The 22,826-nt window shown below is 39.8% G+C and overlaps 1 pseudogene; it reads left to right on the forward strand.

Annotated features, from left to right (window-relative positions):
* Positions 1-7,109: 7,109 nt before the first annotated feature.
* LOC122659449 lies at positions 7,110-9,182 on the forward strand (annotated as a pseudogene).
* The last annotated feature ends 13,644 nt before the right edge of the window (positions 9,183-22,826 follow it).

Below are 22,826 nucleotides of genomic sequence, written 5' to 3' on the forward strand. Positions count from 1 at the left end.
TAAGACATAAAAACCTCTTCTTCCAATCGTCCCTGAAGAACCGCATTACGAACGTCCAACTGACGAACTGACCAACCCTGGGAAACCGCAATAGATAGAACACAATGAATAGTAGTCGGTTTGATTATAGGACTGAACGTTTCGCCATATTCAAGACTATGTTGTTGGTGGAATCCCTTTGTGACCAGCCGCACCTTGTAGTGCTCAACAGACCCATCAGCTTTCCACTTATACGGTACACCCATTTACACCCAATTAAATTCATAGCTAGAGTCCTGGGAACCAAGGACCAAGTGCCATTGTGGACCAAAGCATTGAACTCTTCTGCCATAGCAACACGCCATTATAGAACCTTAGAAGCCTGTGAAAAACAAGTAGGCTCAGTAATATCATTAGTAACAATGAGGGCACGGGGGCGCGGTTGAAGTTGCATATGATAAGTGGGGGGAGGGGAAGGGTAGGAATCAATGGGTCAGGGACAGAGGGGTTTTGATATAGGTCACTTAGCGGGCGAGTGCACGGAGGAGGGGAAGGAATTGAGCCAGCGGATGGGGGTAAGGGTGCACCAAGTGGCACCGGGGAAGGGACTTGTGTAGATACAACGTGTGCCGATCGATTTTGTCACCGTTGAGGGTTGCTGACGTAGGACTTACTGTAGGCTGATCCCCATCTTAGTGAATCAAATTGATGTGTGTGGAATTGACCATGACATGATGTCACATCTGTCTAAGGTGTAGGGAATGCACAGTTTAAAATAAAAAGAAGAGAGTCGCCACCTAGGTTGTGAAGGGCATAGAAACCTAAAGAGGTAGCCCAAATCGTAGTTAAAGGATAGACCTGTGATAGATTCCATATGATCTGGCTAAAGAATGTGTAAGAGGTCAGCTCACAGAGGTGGGAAGATTTTAGACACCCCACTCCGTCCGGAGGAGCCGGTCCTTCGTATTAGATGCTAGGGGTCAAAGATTCACTAAAAAATAGTCATATAACAACATGCAAGGTTAAACCATGATTAGAATGCCATGCATCATAAGGGATCAGAAAGTCATTAAGTATGCAAACCAACAGAAAATGGTAAAAATACCAAAATGCCCTTAGAGGGCATAAATGCATAAAATGCACATAAAGGCATATTTGAACATCACCATTGATTGAAACATAGCTAAATACATCAAAATCAAATATGTAAGATATTCCAAATATAAAAAATGCTAACTAGCCTAAAAAGGTAAAATTACCAAAATGCCCCTAGAGGGCATAAAAGCATCACATGCATGAAAAGTCATATTTAAACATCACCACTGATTAAAAAATGACTAAATACATCAATAGCATATATATGAGGTATTCCAAATACCTGAATACAATCCAACAAAAAATAGCAATATTTAGTAAAATGCCCTTGGAAGGCATATAAGCATCAAATGCATGAAAAGTCATATTTAAATATCACCACTGATCTTAAACATGACTAAATACATATGTAAGTTATTCCAAACACCTAAAGTGCAATCCAACATGAAATAATAAAAATTACAAAAACACCCCTGGAGGGTAGAATTGATATTTTATGTGCATAAACCATATTTAAACATCACCACTGGTCTTAAACATTACTAAAACCATTAATAACTTATATGTAAGGTATTCCAAACACCTGAAGTGCCAGTCCAGCATGAAATAATTATATTTACCAAAATGCCCCTAAAAGCAGAATTGATATTTTATGTCAATAAAACCATATTTAAACATCAAAACTGATCTTAAACATGATGAAACACATTAATAACATGTACGTGAGGTATTCCAAATACTAAAAGTGCAGTCCAGCATGAAATAATAGTATTTACCAAAATGCCCCTAGAGGTAGAATTGATATTTTATGTGCATAAAACCATATGCAACACCTCAATTAATACGTACAATACAGAGGCTGCTTTAATGACCTACATTATGCCAAATTAAAATAGAATTGATAAGTGAAAATACATGGATACGACCTTCCATAAGGCTTGGAAAGGGAAGAACTTCTGTGCAGAGATTTCGGCGGCGCTTCCACTCTATCAAACATGATCTGTTGATAAAATTCAGGCAAAACCCTGACTTATCAAATGAATTGTTACTGATGAAATTCGGGCAAAACCTCGGCATATCGAAAGAATTTCGTCGAAAATCAGACAGAACCTCGGCTCAGGTGGAGGGGAAAAGACTTCTTCTCTCTCACTTGAAGAGCTATACCTTCCACAGAGTAGGGTTTGGAAACATTCCCATTAGCTGCAAATTTGGGATTTCAAGGGACTTATTGAGTCACTTTCCGTAGAATAACGGGACATTGGGGGGACAAAACCATGTCGACAGAAGAAATAAACTTTGAAAATAGGAACCAAAGAAGAGGAAACCGACTTTGGATCAAAGCATACGGACAAATCTCAAGCTCTCAAGAGGTGAAGTTCTCAACTTCTCTGTATTTCAACTTATGAAATTGTAAAGGGGGGGTCTTATTTATAGGGTAGATTTTTTAGGACATAAATGGACTTAAAATGAATTCACGGATGAAGAGAGCTTACATGGATCCATGGAATCACCCATGGATCTGTGGTCCAAGTAAATTGTTCCACAATCCATGGATCCGTGGAACTTTCCACGGATCCATGAACCCTTAGGTGGATCCATGGATCCTCAAGTTGATCCAGATCACTCCGATTGGCATCTTTGACTGTTTTGGGCCCTGTTTCATGCTCGACTGTCAGATTTTGATGCATAATATACCGTTGGATTTGTATTTCCGAACACTATCCAATGGTGCAAGAATTGGTCCAATTTTGGGTCAAAAAATTTTTAAATTCTGCTCAAAGTGATTAACCCTAATTTGGTGTCGATGGAATTCCCGACAGTGTTTCCAATCACTGCTTCTGCATCCTTTCTAGCATTGAGTATTTTGCACTTAAAAACACTTGTCCAAACCTTATCGAAGTCATGGTGAGGTAGGTTAGGTGGTCGAGCCCTTCATGAGAGAGAAATTTTATCAATCCACGTTCGGTTGTCATCACTGCCAAGGGGGTGACAAAATTCAGGGTCAACAATAGGAGTGGACATAGCTGGTGAAGGAGCAATAGGGGTCAGCAGTTGTAAGGGAAGACCTCGAGGGGTGGGGGGTTCGGTGTAGAAACATGAATAGGGGCACTAGCCCATGGAGAAGACAAAACAGATGATGAAGTGAGTGGAGTACCCAAAATGGAACTTGAGAAGGGAAAGGAGGTCTCATCAAAGCGAACATGACGTGCAATAAAAACGACTGGTAGGGAGATGGAGGTGGCGATAGCTAGTGTGGGAGGGACTATAGCCTAAAAATACACATGGAGTGGAGTGAAAATCCATCTTATGCTTATTATACGGGTGCAAATACGAAAAATATAATTAAACACCCAAAAACTTTAAGAAATGAGTAATCAGGTAACTTATGAGACAAGTTGAATTGGAGAAACATCACAAGAGACAGAAGAGGGCATTCTATTAATTAGGTAGACGGTGGTCTCAAATGCAAAATTCTAGTATAGTTGGGAAACAAGCCCAAGAGCAAGAAGGGAGAGTCCTGTTTCAAGAATTTGCAGCCCCTGTTGCTCATGGGTATGATGAGCAGAAAGCCAATGAGAGATGCCAACTTTAGTAAAAAATGTGGGAAGGGAATGAAATTCCCCGCCCCCAAACAGTTTGGATGGCTTTAATTTCCCTACCAAAGAGACATTCCAAAAGAGCTTAAAATTGTTGAAAACCAAGAAAAACATCCGATTTGAGCACAAGAGGAAAAAACAAAATAAATTTAGTATTATCATCAACGAAGATTACATAGAAGCAATGAACAGATAAAGACTGGGTAGGGGAGGGACCCCACACATCACTATGAAATTAAGTAAAGGGGAAATAAACTATGACTATCAATGACGGGTAAAGAAAGGCTGGATTTGCCTAATTGAAAAAGCCTTACAAATATTACTTAGACGAGATGAAAAACAAGGCAAGTTATTAAAATTAAGCATATAACGGAGTAAATGCTCATGGGGGTATCCTAGACGACGATGCCAGATGGCGATGGAAGTATGAACGATAACATTAGCAGAAAGCGGAGAGGAAGGAGAATGTTCATAGAGACCTCCTTTACTAAGTCTAGACAGTAGAGTGGACTTGGTGACTTGATCCTTCACAAGAAAATAAGACTAATGAAACTCAAAATAAGCATTATTATCATGAGAAAATTGCTGAACAGAGAGAAAATGTTTAGAAATAAAGGGAACATAGAGAACATTACTTAAATGCAAAGAACGAGAAGAAAGAGAAGGAATAAAAGTGTAACCAATATGAGAATCGGTAAGCCTTACGTTGCCAACATATAATTGATCCGGACCAGTATATTCATCAAATTAATTGGGAAAGAGATTGGGGATCTGGGGTGACACCCGTGTCAGGATACCATGGGAGAGCAGTGGAGGGGTGAGGGGGATTGGGGTGACCATAAGGAGGATTCGGGGATAGATAAGAGGGATAAGTATAGTGAACAGTGGGTGGTCGGGCATGGGGATGATAGGGAAGGGATTGGGTATTAGGGTTACCAGGCTGTTGGCGGTAGTAACAACGATCTGGAGTGATTCGTATGGTGACATACAAAACACCAAAAATGCCCATTTGATGAACCAAATTGACCACCAAAATTTCAACCATGGTCATGACCACCTCGGCCACGACCCCCAACGACCTCCCCGACCATCATGTAGAGAAGAGGGGGAGCCATAATCAATTGTAGTGCCGGAGGGCTGGGCTGTGTTTGTAGTAAGAGAACCAACAACACTAGGGGAATCAGTAACGATGAGCTTGGTCATGGATGTGCCATGGAGAAATTCATGACTGAGAAGCATGGCATGAAAATCATCATACGAGATCGGATTAGTGCGAGTAACAAGAAACGAAACCATGTCACGAAAATCAGACTTCATGCCATGGAAGATGTGAAGGTTGAATGCACTAGGATGTAAGGCCTGGCCGATAGCATTAAGTTCTGATGCAATGGTCTTCGCATGTTACAAAAATTGAGACACAGATTCATCGGGCGTCTAAGTAGTCCTACAGAGCCATGTTGAGAGACAAGATCCAACTTTCAGAAGCAAAAGAGAGCGCAATGGACAACGTTTGCCAAATATCACGACTGGTCATTTTGCCAATGACCAAGGGAAAGACCTCCTTAGATAGGAAAGCAATGATCAGGCTTCAAATCATTGAATCTTGGTGGTACCATTGAGCAGCCACAATAGGATTAGTAGGGCGTGGGGTCGTTCCATTGAGATCTCAAAAAGGGTTCTGGCCATCAAGAAACGGTTCTATCTGAGTCTGTCAGAAGAGATAATTCTTTTGAGGTAAGTTTGATCGAGATATAATGATAAGCATTAGGGAAGGAAGAAGAGGGAGAGGATGCGGGTAGGGCAGTAGTGGTAAGCGCAACATCAGAAGAGGCGGTATCATCCACCATGAGAGAAGTAAAGAAGAAGAACCAGGAACGGTAGGAAAAAAAATTGCTCGGTGTAGGCTAAAGAGCTCCTGATACCATGTTAATGTAATGAATTTCCTTGAATTAATTAATTCTCCAATGTAAGAATATATAAAGGTTACAATCGGTGAGAATCATCACCGAACTATACAAGTCAAGAATGCATAAAATATAGAGTTTCCATACAAGGAGGATTGCAAATAAGAGTTTCCATTCTAGACGAAATCCATATCACATGTGACGATAATGTGTGTGTGTCGCTTACACTACTAGGACTAGCTATGCCGAAACTATTGATAGTGGCAGGAGGAGTTGCCAGTTTTGTTGCTGATTCTGTGAGTTTCTCATCTACATCTGCCAGTTTGTAGAGCCTTTAGAGAAGAAAAACCCTTCAACTCCTCTCTCTCCTTTCCTTGCTGCATTGGGGCTAGATTGCAAGAGGGTTGAAATGAGTTTTTAACTGAGGGATCTAATTTTCTGTATTGCGACCTCAAATGGGTTGTCATGGTTTTCTTGTCTTCCAGATCTACCCCATCTAGGTTTTGAAGATTTCTTGGGCATTTCGAGGTTACAGGGTTTTGCTTCTTGGGTTGGGGAATACTTAGTTAGAGTTTAATAATGGTGGAACCGACATTAGGGGTGGGGGCAAGGATGGGAGGTGGAACCAGCATCAGGGGTAGGAGGAAGGAGAAGAAGAAGAAGACAAAAGGGGCAAAATTGTCTTTTACATTTCAAAACTAACACCTCACTAACACAGTTAACCTTCAAGGGTGCGGATGTAATTGTTCAAAACACGAGGGGGCTCTTATAATTGAACTAAACTAGAGGGGAGGTACATGTAATTTACTATTTAAAAAAATTGCCTTTTTTTTATATTTATTTTGGCCTGATTATTTGGGGTTAATTTTTTATGTACGGAAAAGAGACATCTGATCCAGTAGTTAACGTTAGATGGCTAACGGTTAGTTAGTTTAGTGGGATTTTGAAACTACAGAAGGTGTACTCGTTCACTTTTTGAAACCTTAGGTCGATTTCTATTAAACTCAAAGTAGAGGGGGTATATGCGTAATTTTCATTTTTTTTTAATTTATAATTATAAATCAAAATTGAAAATGGGGAGACTAGGCCCAATCTTGTGGGACCAAGATCCTCTACAGTACCGGCGGGGCGGCAGTGCGCATCCGACGGCACAGCAGAGACCATGTGGCACACATGGCACACATGGCCTCTGCTGTACCGTCGAATTTGCACTGCTGCCCACCGGTATTGTAGAGGATTTTTATCGAATCTTGTGGGCCTCGAGAACTAGCCATGGGAAGTCGGGCGCATTTCCTTCGGGGCCAAGGCCGAAGTCTTGTGATCCTTTCCAATGACGTTTAATTATCAGGGTCAATTTCACACCATCCATGGGTTGTGGTCTCACTCCTCACACCCAGAGGTGGTCCCCACACCCACGGATGGTGTGAGATCGGCTATGGTTGTTAACGTAATTGGAGAGGAATTATTGCTCACCCTCGTTAGTTTCCGCAAAATCTGAACATACGCTTAAAAAATCGAGCAAAACTATGGATCAAATCGTACGATTTGATTAGAAGCCCATTTATTCGAATGTTACAGAAAAAGCTGATATTGAAATGCTTTCACTCAGCTTCAGCCATGCTTCAATGTCCACAAACCAAAACTATTGAGCAGAAGACAGCGTCTTTTCTCAATGACTCCACCAAACTCGACCACCTCCTGCAAATCCACGGTTTTATCCTCAAAACCTCCCTCGACACCAACAATTTCATCATCGCCAAGTTCTTGCGTCGACTCTTCTCCTGTTCTTCAAACTTAAACTATGCCCACTCGCTCTTCAATCGAATCCCATCTCCTGATGCGTTCATCTGGAACACTATGATCCGGGCTTACTTAAATGCCCAAAACCCAAAAGAATCCGTCTCTCTTTTCCTTCAAATGCGGCTTCGAGAAGGGGTTGCCATTGATAGTTTCACCCTGTCTCTTGTTGTTCAGGCCTGTGGAAGATGCAATGATACGAGAACTGGTTTAACAGTCCATACCCAAGTTTTCAAACTTGGCTTTCATTCGGATTTGTTCGTTCAGACGGCTCTGGTTGAAATGTATGCAAGGTTTGGTAATGCAAATATTGCACGGGAAGTTTTCGATGAAATTACTGAGCCGGATTTGGTTTCATATAATGTTCTGTTAGCCGAATATGTTCGGGGTGGGGAGATTGATTTAGCGCGTGAGTTGTTCGATAAAATGCCTGATAAAGACTTGGTATCTTGGAATACAATGATTCATGGGTATGCAGTGCATGGCAATGTAGGGGCTGCGAGGCAATTGTTCGACCGGATCAGTGAGAAAGATTTGGTTTCATGGAGTTCGATTATTACAGCCTATGCCCAAAATAGGCAATCTGTTGAAGCATTGAGGCTGTTTCATGAGATGCAATTGGCACACGTGAAGCCTGATGGGGTAACCATGGTTAGCGTCTTGTCTGCCTGCGGTGATGTGGGAGCTCTAGGCATGGGCAAGATGGTTCATGAGTACATAGAGAGGAATGACATCAAGATAGATGTGAAACTAGGGACTTCTTTGGTGGATATGTATGCAAAGTGTGGGGACATTGAGAATTCGCTCAAAGTTTTTAATAAGATGGATGTGAGAGATGTCTTGACCTGGAGTGTTATGATCATAGGACTTGCAAACCATGGGCTTGGAGAGGCTGCATTGGATTGTTTCTTGAAGATGATGGAGGAAGGAATCAAACCGAATGATGTCACCTTTGTGGGTGTGTTAAGTGCTTGTAGTCATGCTGGTCTTATTAGTAGGGGATGGATGTATTTCACATCCATGAGTGATGTTTATGGTGTGACTCCTGAGGTTGAACATTACGGATGCATGGTTGATATTTTGGGACGAGCAGGGTATCTTAAGGAGGCAAGAGAACTCATTAGGAGTATGGCCTTTGCACCAGATGCAATTGTCTGGAGGGCTCTTCTTGGTGCCTGTAGGATGCATAAGAATGTGGAACTAGCCGAAGAAGCTATAGTTAATCTGCTGGAGTTGGAGCCTCATGTGGATGGGAATTATGTTCTTTTGTCAAACATATATTCACAGGCAAAGAGGTGGGGCGAAGTTGCAAAAATCAGGAGGATGATGAGAGAGAAAAGTATCCACAAGATACCTGGGAGTAGTTCTATTGAAGTAGATAACATAGTTCATGAGTTCATTGCGGGTGACAAATCACACCCAAAATCAAAGGAGATCTATGTTATGTTGAATGAGATGACTGATCGATTAAACCATGCTGATTGCAAACCATTAACAACCTCAAGTTGTGGATGACCAAACAAAAGAAGATGCATTAGTGCATCATAGGGAGAAGCTAGCAATTGCTTTTGGGCTTCTTGTAGGGACTATTGGTGAAAGAAAGGTTGGGACTCAAATTGTTCATTATGGAAAGGTGACCCTGGGTTTCACTTACCTCCGGGATCTTGTGGCCATTAGATGTTGGAGATTCATAACTGGGGGCAAAGTTATCAAGTTGTGGTTAAACCCTGGGGGCATATTTCAACTGGTTGCAATGACTTTTTCAGTTGCACTCGACATTGGGAATCGGGCTAAGTACCGGTCCAACTAGTACTTCAACCAGCTGGCTGGACAAATTTCTGTCTGTTTGACTTGTTCTATTGGCCCTCTTTTGGATATTATATAAGGACCATTTGTGAGCATTCAAATTGTATATTCTTTGGACCTTTATCCTGCGATTCAAGAAGATGCTTGTGAGCATCGTGTGCGCAGACTTTGTGCACACATGGCCGCTGCTACGCCGCACGATGCACGCAGCAGCGGATAAAAACTCATATTCTTTGTGACTAAAATAATTTTTTGCACTTCAACTTGAATACCTTTATGAGTCCTTAGTGCCTTTAGTGTTGGGAATCACCACAACGCTTCTTCTTGCATATCTTTCTTTTAGATGATTTATGCTTTCAAATTTTGTATTTGGCTATTTAAGTCATTGTTGTATTGAGTGGAAACACTCATAAACACTTTTCAAAGGGTGTTGTTGTGGATGATTGAAAAATCTCCATTGTTGTAAGATTTATGTGTTAGCTTATTCACTTGGGTTACTAGTTGTTGCGTGTGAAAACCTCCGGGGCTTGGTTCGCCCGTGGATGAATCTGCAAAAACCAAGCAATGAGCGCAAGAGGGCCGGTGTGGCTCCGGCCTAGGACTCTCCGATGCTCAAGTCAGGTCTCCAACGCGACAGCGTTACTGTGTAGTAAAAAGCAAGATGATGAATGGTGCTCCATACCTGGGTATTTATAGAGTGAGGATGAGATGAGGCGGTTGGGAGAGTCCTAGTATGGTAGGAGTCCTTCTTTTGGAAGGCTCTCTCGCGTAGAGCGGAGTGGAGAGCTATTTTCGGGGTCGGACTCTTATTAAGGTAAGAATCCATGTAAATTGTGATTTCGTATTGCGCTGGGATCGTGGCTCGATCCTTATCCCGTGATTCTCGGGATGTGCTGACGTGGCCCCGCGATCCCCGGTGGGGCGCTATGGTAGCCTCTGTGGAGGAGGGCTCTGCCTAGGAGGTCGGCCTGGTAGGTCGGTCTTGGCGATCACCTCGGCTGGGAGGTCGGTTTGAGAGGTCGGCTGTTAGGTCGGTCTCGCGATCGGCTCGACCTAGGATGTCCTGTGTATGCTCGGTCAGGAGTTTATGACTGACTTGTGTGAGCTCGGCCTCGGCCTCGGCTTCAGTGCTCGGCCCAACTCGATTCTCGGACTGAGGTCGGGTCGGCCACGTGGTAGCCTCTGATAGGTGGGGTGTTTTATGCCTCATCACTAGTGATCCTAGAAAACGACCGAAGTTTGAAAATGAGACAAAACATTTGGGTTTATTTTATCCCATAAAACAATTGTGAGAAGGATTAATATTCATTGAAAATTGATCATTTAGTAGAAAGTCTAAGTGTGGGGTTATTGTTTGATAGTAGATGTAGGAAAGGTTGCCGAACCACTCTAAATATTTTGTGCACATTTTCTCTTTCCCTCTGTCTCTCTTTCTCTCTTTCTCTCTTTTGTTCATTTAAAACAACGCTACAATTGCATTCTCCAACTGATTGGGTAGTTAAGTTCTAAATTGTTCATCATATTCCACCATACCCAATTCACCTTCTCTTGGGTTAATTACTGTCCTACAGACTCGACCAAATCCGACCCAACCAAGTTCGGCTCAAAGCATATGCACGTGCGTGAAAACAAACCCCGAACCCCCAGAAGACTAGAGACCATAGTGAGTCTTTCTTCCAAGGAACCCTACCCTATAATTTCCATTATACAATATATATCTCATTCTACTCTCTTCCATAAAAAAATGCGGGATTAATGAATTCTCACACCTTTGCTTTACTAGAAACAATATAAAAAGGGTCATGGGTTCAAACTTTGTGTGATACACACAATTAAAAACCTTTTAAAAATGACATACAAGTATTTTGAAACTTCATTTGCAATAAATACAACAATTCCTCCACAAATTACAAAATGCTTATTAAACAAAATAGAGTAATTGAGCACATTAGAATGATAGGGCGCCTCGTTGTAGATGACTTTTGGACTTGAATCTATATTAGGTTTAATAAACTACATTACATAGTACGAATGAAGTTAGACATTTTGAACATTTTCTCATTGGTGTAGTCGACTAACACACCATCAACATCCCTACCATCTGACCCTACTAGTGTCCCTATCAATAATATGGACATTTTGGCCTTGTCCCTGTATCAACCCATTGTGTGCATTACAGTTCACATACCACCACATATCATGAGCATCTTGCTGATTAAGAGCTCAAAGATTCATCATCTGTTCATTGTGTTGAGTACTATACCATCTAACTAGAATGAGAAATAATCGTACTGATCAAGTCATCTGGTGATTTCTTTTTTACCCTTTAAACATAATTCCAGAGATCCCCTTATATTGGTTGGGGTCCATCATATGACTTATGTCGGGGGCTTTAAGCTCATTCATTTAAATGCTTCATAAATAATATTAGTGGTTTGAGACTTTGTGATGATATCCGCCAGATTTTCTAAAGTTATCGTTCCTTAACTTATATATTGGCTTGCATTGGTTATGTCTAAGGAGTATATACCTTCTTTTTTCCATTGTATACCTTGTTTTTTAGCTTAGTATTAATAGATTGACTATCACAATGAAGAGGAGAAATCAACATCGGCCATAATGGAATATCCTTCATCAAAATCCTTAGCCATTCGGCTTTATTATCGGCTTTCTCTAAAACACAAACTTTTTGCCTCTATGGTAGAACTTATACCGCAAGTTTCTTTAACCGATTTCTAAGAAATCGCTGCACCACTTAACGTGAACACATAACCACCTAGTGTGAACACATTACTAAGAAATCGCTCCATGTCTAACAATAAAACATTGACATCAAGAAAACCACAATCGATGTCAGAAAAATACCTATTCGATGTTGGCAAAAGGAAAACTAGATACAAGTCTGGTCTGGCGAATAAAAAGAAATTCACAAACGAAGGCCACACCATGCCATGACCCTATCCGACTCGACGTATGTGTGTGAATACAAACCCTAAATGTCGATGTTTTGCCGTTAGACAAGAAAAAAGATACTTCATACACCGAGGCTATACCAGGCCACATTGTAACCTAGCACGACTTAGACAAGAGAGCATAATGAGTCTTTCTTACAACGAACCCAACATATGTAGTTCCCATTAGACAATATATACCTTACTCTACTCTTTTCCATAAGCAATGTGGGACTAATAAATTCCCACACTTTTGCTCTACTGGAAGGAACATCAAGAAGATCATACATGCTAACCTTATGAGAGATTCACAACCAAAAAGCCTTTTGAAAAGGGCATAGAGGTATACTGTAACTTCATTTGTAATAAATACAACACAAGCTAGGAGTCATCTACAAGGAGAAGCTACTAGAAGATCATGTATTCTCTATAGATTCAATTTATCTAATTTGTACATATCTTAAATTTATTCTTTCTCTTTCTATTATCTATGCCAGGTATTATGCTAGGTTTATGTTTGTATCTCTGTGTAATTTATAAATAAGATATAAATAAGATCATCTTCATTCTCTTTACACACATTGTGAGAGACCAAAAGCTTAGAATTCTACCAATGTTTATCGAAGGTGGGCAACCAACAACCTACATTCTCTTCACACATATTGTGAGAGAGACCAAAAGCTTAGAATACCCTCACCCTTGCTTTATGACCCTCTCAACACCATCCGAAGGCCTCAGCCATGATTGAAAACTTGATCCTTCCTGGTTAGATAGTATGAAAATGCCAACCTCACAGATTCGTGAACCATATGACTCGAATAAACCAATCACCTGTGGGAAGGATATTTTTTTAATTACTTTTCATCCCACTTATTTTACTAGGTCCCAATGCCCTGCAATTTGTTCAGATAGACACAGTGAGCAACCTTTGAGATCGGTAGCATTTGGTATGCATTCTAGATCAATTTCACATTCTCGAATGATAAAAATAGTTGTTTTTTTTTTCCCGAATGCAAAGTCGACCTAGAATGCATTCCAAGAATAGATACCAAACACAGCCTTCATCTCTGTAACTTTAGCAACTCCGTTCCGTCAAAGGGTGCTGAACATATATATCTATTACTTTTTTTTTTTTTTGGGTAAATGAACATATCTATTACTGATAAAAGGGTTTACACTTCTTCTTTTCATCCCAAAACTCAGTCCTCTTACTGGAAAACTGCAGTTTCATGGCTTGGCCCTCCTGTTTGGCATTGGGTTTTTTCTACTTGGGCTTGGGATTTTAGGCCTCTCCTTCAATCCTGAAATGGCTAGCTTTGTAGCTTGGGCTAGTTTCAATGGGCTTTTTTTTTTTCCGCTTCTTAATAATCCATGACCCGCTTGGAAAAGAAGGAGATGGAAATGGCGTTTATGGTAACTGATGAATCTTGATAGTTCTGAATTTCAATTAAGAAGTTTTAATTTATTCCAATTAAGAAGTTCGATTTTAGTTTCTTCACCATTGAATCTTGACAAATGATCATGAATTAAAGTGAAGAAGAACGGACTTATGCTTATGGAATAATTCCACTCTTTATGAAACAAAATAATTTGGTGAATACCTTTGAATATGTCTTTTACTTAGATGGTGCTATCCTCACAGTATAAGATTGCAAACTTCATATTGAGCAAGGTTGTCAATCGGTCCAAGTTTCCGGTTCGTTCCAAAGAGGCTTGGTGTGATCCAAAACTGAACTAATGAATTGAATCGGTTCTGGAAATTGGTATTCAAACCAAACCGGCTCAGTTCGGTTTAAGTTTTTATATGGTTTGGTTCCGGTTCCTGTACTCGGTTCATATACTATGCTATAGTAGTATTATAAAATATAAATATAATATATATAATATAATATTATACTATAATATATATAATATAATATTATACTATAATATATTAATGGAAGATCGTTCTTTGTGGGAAAGTGTAGGGACTACATACACGAGGCAGCCAATGAGAGCGCACGTTGGCATCTTGGGGGGGCTGAATTTCCACCTTCCATGAGGGGCAGGGTAGACATCTCACCCCCACTGTGTCTGGGCGTGACCTATGCCCCCCAACAGATAACATTTTCCCTATGGCTTCATTTGGTTGCAAGGGGAATTAAAGGAAAGGGAAGTGAAATTTTTATACCTAAAACATAGACTTTTGTAATCATTACACCATGGGACTACATTACTAAATCCAAATCATTCCATATTTGGTTATTAAATTCCACTTTACTTTGCATCCAATTCCCTTTGGTTTAAAATGTAAAATAAAAATTATGTGTAAATGGAGCGAGGACATTGGCAAGCCCTTACCCGGAGGGAGAACAACACACTCTCTAATAACTGCCATATGGTCATTTAGGTGGGGCTCAAATAATGTGTATAGGTGGGCCCAAGGTCCTTTACTCCTATATCAAATTTCAGCCAAATTTGAGTTTGCCAAATGGCTATACTAAAGAATTGGGGACAACATCGACATATACAAGAGGGTATCCCTACAAATGAGAGGATATATTAAATTTTTCTTTGAAATTTGACATGTGCTCAATCTAAATCATAAACTAAACATCCAATGATCAAAATTTCTATATCTTATTTTATGAGGAAAACAAAAGGGGGGGGGGGGGGGAAGGAATTTGGATCCTCTCCAATGAGGAGATCACCCAATGAGACATCCAACGGCTGGGCTACTTGCACACATCCTTGCATGGGCCCAGTCAGTATGCCCAGGCAGCCCAGCCGTTGGATAAATCATTGAGCGATGCCTTCATTGGAGAGGACCTTGATGGGGAGGGGGGGCTTGTTGATATACTTCCTGGTGAAATTGTGGTGGAATATTTTTTCATTTATAAAATGCTCAATCTATTGAGTTAATACACTTAAGAAGCCCATCCAAGATTTAGTTGGACTAAATATTCAGGCAAGGCTCAATCCAACTAAGTTTTGGATGGGCTTTATGGCGCACCGCTACTCAATACGGTGAGTTAAGAGTGGATTATTATCCTCTTCAATTCCTAAAGCTTGACAGTGCTAGGTGGGGATGCCGACGCCTGGCAGGTCGGCCATCAAACGATCCGAGTTCAACATAGTCAATGAGCTCGGACTGTTGGATGGCCAAGCTGCCATGTGTCAGCATCTCCACCTAGTACTGCCGCACTGCCAAGCTTTAGGAAATTAGAGAGGATAATTTTCCATCAAGAGTAGGGTTAAGACATTGCCTCTGCCTCTCTTCCGTTTACCCTAATGTTCAAACGTGTCAAAGGTAATCGAGCACATTAAAATGATAGAGCGCCTCGTTGTAGATGGCTTTTGGACTTGAATCTATATTAGGTCTAATAAACTACATTACATAGTACCAGTGAAGTTAGACATTGGCGTAGTCGACTAACATACCATCGACATCCTATCATTTGACCCTACTAGTGTCCCTATCAATAATATGGACATTTTGGCCTTGTCCCTATATCAACCCATTTTGTGCATCACAGTTAACATACCACCACATATCATGAGCATCTTGCTGATTAAGAGCTCAAAGATTCATTACATGTTCATTGTGTTGAGTACTATACCATCTAATTAGAATGAGAAATAATCGTACTTATCATGTCATCTGGTGATTTCTTTTTTACCCTTTAAACATAATTCTAGAGATTTCCTTATATTGGTTGGGCATCCATCTTATGACTTATGTCGCGGGCTTTAAGTTCATTTATTTAAATGCTTCATAAAAAATATTAGTGGTTTGAGGCTTTGTGATGATATCTGCCAGATTTTCTAAAGTTATCATTCCTTCACTTATATATTGTCTCACATTGGTTACGTCTAAAGAGTATATGCCTTCTTTTTCCATTGTATACCTTGTTTTTTTAGCTTAGTATTAATAGATTGACTATCACAATGAAGAGGAGAAATCAACATCGGCCATAATGGATTATACTTCATCAAAATCCTTAGCCATTCGGCTTTAGTACCGGCTTTCTCTAAAACACAAAATTTTGCCTCTATGGTAGAATTTGTACCACAAGTTTCTTTGACCGATTTCTATACGTGAACACATAACCACCTAGTGTGAACACATATCTAAGAATCCGCTCCATGTCTAACAATAAAACATCGATATCGGGAAAACCACAATCGATGTCAGAAAATACCTATTCGATGTTGGCAAAAGGAAAACCAGATACAAGTCTGGTTTGGCGAACAAAAAGAAATTCACAAACTAAGGCCATACCATGCCATGACCCGATCCGACTCGACGTATGTGTGTGAAAACAAACCCTAAATGTCGATGTTTTGCCGTTAGACAAGAAAAAAGATACTTCATACACCAAGGCTATACCAGGCCACATTGTAACCTAGCACGACTTAGACAAGAGAGCATAATGAGTCTTTCTTACAACGAACCCAACATATGTAGTTCCCATTAGACAATATATACCTTACTCTACTCTTTTCCATAAGCAATGTGGGACTAATAAATTCCCACACTTTTGCTCTACTGGAAGGAACATCAAGAAGATCATACATGCTAACCTTATGAGAGATTCACAACCAAAAAGCCTTTTGAAAAGGGCATAGAGGTATACTGTAACTTCATTTGTAATAAATACAACACAAGCTAGGAGTCATCTACAAGGAGAAGCTACTAGAAGATCATGTATTCTCTATAGATTCAATTTATCTAATTTGTACATATCTTAAATTTATTCTTTCTCTTTCTATTATCTATGCCAGGTATTATGCTAGGTTTATGTTTGTATCTCTGTGTAATTTATAAATAAGATATAAATAAGATCATCTTCATTCTCTTTACACACATTGTGAGAGACCAAAAGCTTAGAATTCTACCAATGTTTATCTGAAGGTGGGCAACCAGCAACCTACATTCTCTTCACACATATTGTGAGAGAGACCAAAAGCTTAGAATACCCTCACCCTTGCTTTATGACCCTCTCAACACCATCCGAAGGCCTCAGCCATGATTGAAAACTTGATCCTTCCTGGTTAGATAGTATGAAAATGCCAACCTCACAGATTCGTGAACCATATGACTCGAATAAACCAATCACCTGTGGGAAGGATATTTTTTTAATTACTTTTCATCCCACTTATTTTACTAGGTCCCAATGCCCTGCAATTTGTTCAGATAGACACAGTGAGCAACCTTTGAGATCGGTAGCATTTGGTATGCATTCTAGATCAATTTCACATTCTCGAATGATAAAAATAGTTGTTTTTTTTTCCCGAATGCAAAGTCGACCTAGAATGCATTCCAAGAATAGATACCAAACATGACCTTCATCTCTCGTAACTTTAGCAACTCCGTTCCGTCAAAGGGTGCTGAACATATATATCTATTACTTTTTTTTTTTTTTGGGTAAATGAACATATCTATTACTGATAAAAGGGTTTACACTTCTTCTTTTCATCCCAAAACTCAGTCCTCTTACTGGTAAACTGCAGTTTCATGGCTTGGCCCTCCTGTTTGGCATTGGGTTTTTTCTACTTGGGCTTGGGATTTTAGGCCTCTCCTTCAATCCTGAAATGGCTAGCTTTGTAGCTTGGGCTAGTTTCAATGGGCTTTTTTTTTCCCGCTTCTTAATAATCCATGACCCGCTCGAAAAAGAAGGAGATGGAAATGGCGTTTATGGTAACTGATGAATCTTGATAGTTCTAAATTTCAATTAAGAAGTTTTAATTTATTCCAATTAAGAAGTTCGATTTTAGTTTCTTCACCATTGAATCTTGACAAATGATCATGAATTAAAGTGAAGAAGAACGGACTTATGCTTATGGAATAATTTCACTCTTTATGAAACAAAATAATTTGGTGAATACCTTTGAATATGTCTTTTACTTAGATGGTGCTATCCTCACAGTATAAGATTGCAAACTTCATATTGAGCAAGGTTGTCAATCGGTCCAGGTTTCCGGTTCGTTCCAGAGAGGCTTGGTGTGATCCAAAACTGAAGTGATGAATTGAATCGGTTCTGGAAATTGGTATTCAAACCGAACCGGCTCAGTTCGGTTTAAGTTTTTATATGGTTCGGTTCCGGTTCCTGTACTCGGTTCATATACTATGCTATAGTAGTATTATAAAATATTAATATAATATTATACTATAATATATATAATATAATTTTATACTATAATATATTAATGGAAGATCGTTCTTTGTGGGAAAGTGTAGGGACTACATACACGAGGCAGCCAATGAGAGCGCACGTTGGCATCTTGGGGGGGGCTGAATTTTCACCTTCCATGAGGGGCAGGGTAGACATTTCACCCCCACTGTGTCTGGGCGTGACCTATGCCCCCCAACAGAGAACATTTTCCCTATGGCTTCATTTGGTTGCAAGGGGAATTAAAGGAAAGGGAAGTGAAATTTTCATACCTAAAACATAAACTTTTGTAATCATTACACCATGGGACTACATTACTAAATCCAAATCATTCCATATTTTGTTATTAAATTCCACTTTACTTTGCATCCAATTCCCTTTGGTTTAAAATGTAAAATAAAAATTATGTGTAAATGGAGCGAGGACATTGGCAAGCCCTTACCCGGAGGGAGAACAACACACTCTCTAATAACTGCCATATGGTCATTTAGGTGGGGCTCAAATAATGTGTATAGGTGGGCCCAAGGTCCGTTACTCCTATATCAAGTTTCAGCCAAATTTGAGTTTGCCAAATGGCTATACTAAAGAATTGGGGACAACATCAACATATACAAGAGGGTATCCCTACAAATGAGAGGATATATTAAATTTCTCTTTGAAATTTGACATGTGCTCAATCTAAATCATAAACTAAACATCCAACGATCAAAATTTCTATATCTTATTTTATGAGGAAAACAAAAGGGGGGGGGGGAGGAATTTGGATCCTCTCCAATGAGGAGATCACCCAATGAGACATCCAACGGCTGGGCTACTTGCACACATCCTTGCATGGGCCCAGTCAGTATGCCCAGGCAGCCCAGCCGTTGGATAAATCATTGAGCAATGCCTTCATTGGAGAGGACCTTGATGGGGAGGGGGGGCTTGTTGATATACTTCCTGGTGAAATTGTGGTGGAATATTTTTTCATTTATAAAATGCTCAATCTATTGAGCTAATACACTTAAGAAGCCCATCCAAGATTTAGTCGGACTAAATATTCAGGCAAGGCTCAATCCAACTAAGTTTTGGATGGGCTTTATGGCGCGCCGCTACTCAATACGGTGAGTTAAGAGTGGATTATTATCCTCTTCAATTCCTAAAGCTTGACAGTGCTAGGTGGAGATGCCGACGCCTGGCAGGTCGGCCATCCAACGATCCGAGTTCAACATAGTCAATGAGCTCGGACTGTTCGATGGCCAAGCTGCCATGTGTCAACATCTCCACCTAGTACTACCGCACTGCCAAGCTTTAGGAAATTAGAGAGGATAATTTTCCATCAAGAGTAGGGTTAAGACATTGCCTCTGCCTCTCTCCCGTTTACCCTAATTTTCAAACGTGTCAAAGGTAATCGAGCACATTAAAATGATAGAGCGCCTCGTTGTAGATGGCTTTTGGACTTGAATCTATATTAGGTCTAATAAACTACATTATATAGTACCAGTGAAGTTAGACTTTTTGAACCTTTTCACATTGGCGTAGTCGACTAACATACCATCGACATCCTATCATTTAACCCTACTAGTGTCCCTATCAATAATATGGACATTTTGGCCTTGTCCCTATATCAACCCATTGTGTGCATCATAGTTAACATACCACCACATATCATGAGCATCTTGCTGATTAAGAGCTCAAAGATTCATCATCTGTTCATTGTGTTGAGTACTATACCATCTAATTAGAATGAGAAATAATCGTACTTATCATGTCATCTGGTGATTTCTTTTTTACCCTTTAAACATAATTCCAGAGATTTCCTTATATTGGTTGGGCATCCATCTTATGACTTATGTCGCGGGCTTTAAGCTCATTTATTTAAATGCTTCATAAAAAATATTAGTGGTTTGAGGCTTTGTGATGATATCCGCTAGATTTTCTAAAGTTATCATTCCTTCACTTATATATTGTCTCACATTGGTTACGTCTAAAGAGTATATGCCTTCTTTTTCCATTGTATACCTTGTTTTTTTAGCTTAGTATTAACAGATTGACTATCACAATGAAGAGGAGAAATCAACATCGGCCATAATGGATTATACTTCATCAAAATCCTTAGCCATTCGGCTTTAGTACCGGCTTTCTCTAAAACACAAAATTTTGCCTCTATGGTAGAACTTGTACCACAAGTTTCTTTGACCGATTTCTATACGTGAACACATAACCACCTAGTGTGAACACATATCTAAGAATCCGCTCCATGTCTAACAATAAAACATCGATATCGAGAAAACCACAATCGATGTCAGAAAATACCTATTCGATGTTGGCAAAAGGAAAACCAGATACAAGTCTGGTTTGGAGAACAAAAAGAAATTCACAAACTAAGGCCATACCATGCCATGACCCGATCCGACTCGACGTATGTGTGTGAAAACAAACGCTAAATGTCGATGTTTTGCCGTTAGACAAGAAAAAAGATATTTCATACACCAAGACTATACCAGGCCACACTGCAACCTAGCTCGGCTTAGACAAGAGAACATAATGAGTCTTTCTTACCACGAACCCGACATTTGTAGTTCCCATTATACAATATATACCTTACTCTACTCTTTTTCATAAGCAATGTGGGACTAATAAATTCCCACACTTTTGCTTTATTGGAAGCAACATCAAGAAGATCAAATATGCTAACCTTATGAGAGATTCACAACCAAAAAACCTTTTGAAAAGGGCATAGAGGTATATTGTAACTTCATTTGCAATAAACACAACATAAGGAGTCACTACAAGGAGAAGCTACTAGAAGATCCGGTATTCTCTATAGATTCATATTATCTAATTTGTACATATCTTTATTTTATTCTTTCTCTTTCTATTATCTATGCCATGTATTATGTTTGGTAGAATATGTTTGTATTTCTTTGAAGTTATTTGTTATAAATAAGACTATCTTCATTCTCTTCACACACATTGTGAGAGAGACCAAAAGCTTAGAATACCCTCACCCTTGCTTAGAATACCAAAAGCTTAGAAAACTTGATCCTTCCTGGTTTGATAGTATGAAAATGCCAATCTCACAGATTTGTGAACCATATGACTCATATAAACCAATCACCTGTGGGAAGGATATTTTTTAAGGGAGAATGTTCTCTGTGCCGCAACGTAGGCTACGCCTAGGCACATGGGCCTACCATTTAGGGGGGCAAGGTGGTCATTGCACCCACCCCCATGTGCCTGAGCTTAGCATGCGCTGCAGCGCAGAGAACAGCGCCCCATTGTTAATTACTTTTCATCCCACTTATTTTACTAGGTCCCAACGCCCTGCAATTTGTTCAGATAGCACAGTGAGCAACCTTTGAGGTCATCTTTATAACTTTAGCAACTCCGTTCCCTTAAAGGGTGCTGAACATATCTATTATTGATAAAAGGGTTTCCACTTCTTATTTTCATCCCAAAACCTAGTCCTCTTGCTGCTAAACTACGGTTTCATGGCTTGGCCTTCTTGTTTGGCATTGGTTTTTTCTACTTGGGCTTGGGCCTCTCCTTCAGTCCTGAGATGGCTAGCTCAAATGGGCTTTTTTAAGTTTTCCCTTCTTAATAATCCATGAGTCGCTAGGAAAGAAGGAGATGGAAATGGAGTTTATGGTAACTAATGAATCTTGATAGTTCTGAAATTCAATTAAGAAGTTTTATTTTATTCCAATTAAGGCAGTTCGATTTTAGTTTCTTCACCATTGAATCTTGACAAATGATCATGAATTAAAGTCAAGAAGAATGGACTTATGCTTATACAATAATTTCACTCTTTATGAAATAAAATGATTTGGTGAATACCTTTGAATCTGTCTTTTACTTAGACGGTGCTATCCTCACAGTAGATTGCAAACTTCATTTTGAGAAAGGGTGTCAGTCGGTCTAGGTTTCCGGTCCGGATTCGGCTCGGTTCCAGAGAGGCATGGTGTGATCCAAAACCAAACTGAGGAATTGAATCGGTTATGAAAATTGGTATTCAAACCGAACCGGCTCAGTTCGATTTCAGTTCTTATACGGTTTGGTTCCAGTTCTGGTTCCTGTTCTAGGTTTATATACTATGCTATAGTAGTATTATAAAATATTAATATATTATATATAATATAATATAATATTATACTATAATATATTAATGGAAGATCGTTCTCTATGGGGAAGCGTAGGGGCTACGTACACGAGGCAGCCAATGAGAGCACACGTTGACATCTGGGGGGGCTGAATTTCCACCTTTCATGAGGGGCAAGGCGGACATTTCACCCCCACTGTGTTTGGGCGTGGCCCATGCCCCCCAATAGAGAACATTTTCCCTATGGCTTCGTTTGGTTGCAAGGGAAATTAAAGGGAAGGGAAGTGAAATTTTCATACCTAAAACAAAAACTTTTGTAATCATTACACCATGTGACTACGTACTACCTCCAAATCATTCCATATTTGGTTATTAAATTCCACTTTAATTTGCATCCAATTCCCTTTGGTTTAAAATATAAAATAAAAATTACATGTAAATGTATCATTACGAAATATGGTATG

This window comes from Telopea speciosissima, chromosome 4 (genome assembly GCF_018873765.1).
Source record: "Telopea speciosissima isolate NSW1024214 ecotype Mountain lineage chromosome 4, Tspe_v1, whole genome shotgun sequence".
Lineage (NCBI taxonomy): Eukaryota > Viridiplantae > Streptophyta > Magnoliopsida > Proteales > Proteaceae > Telopea > Telopea speciosissima.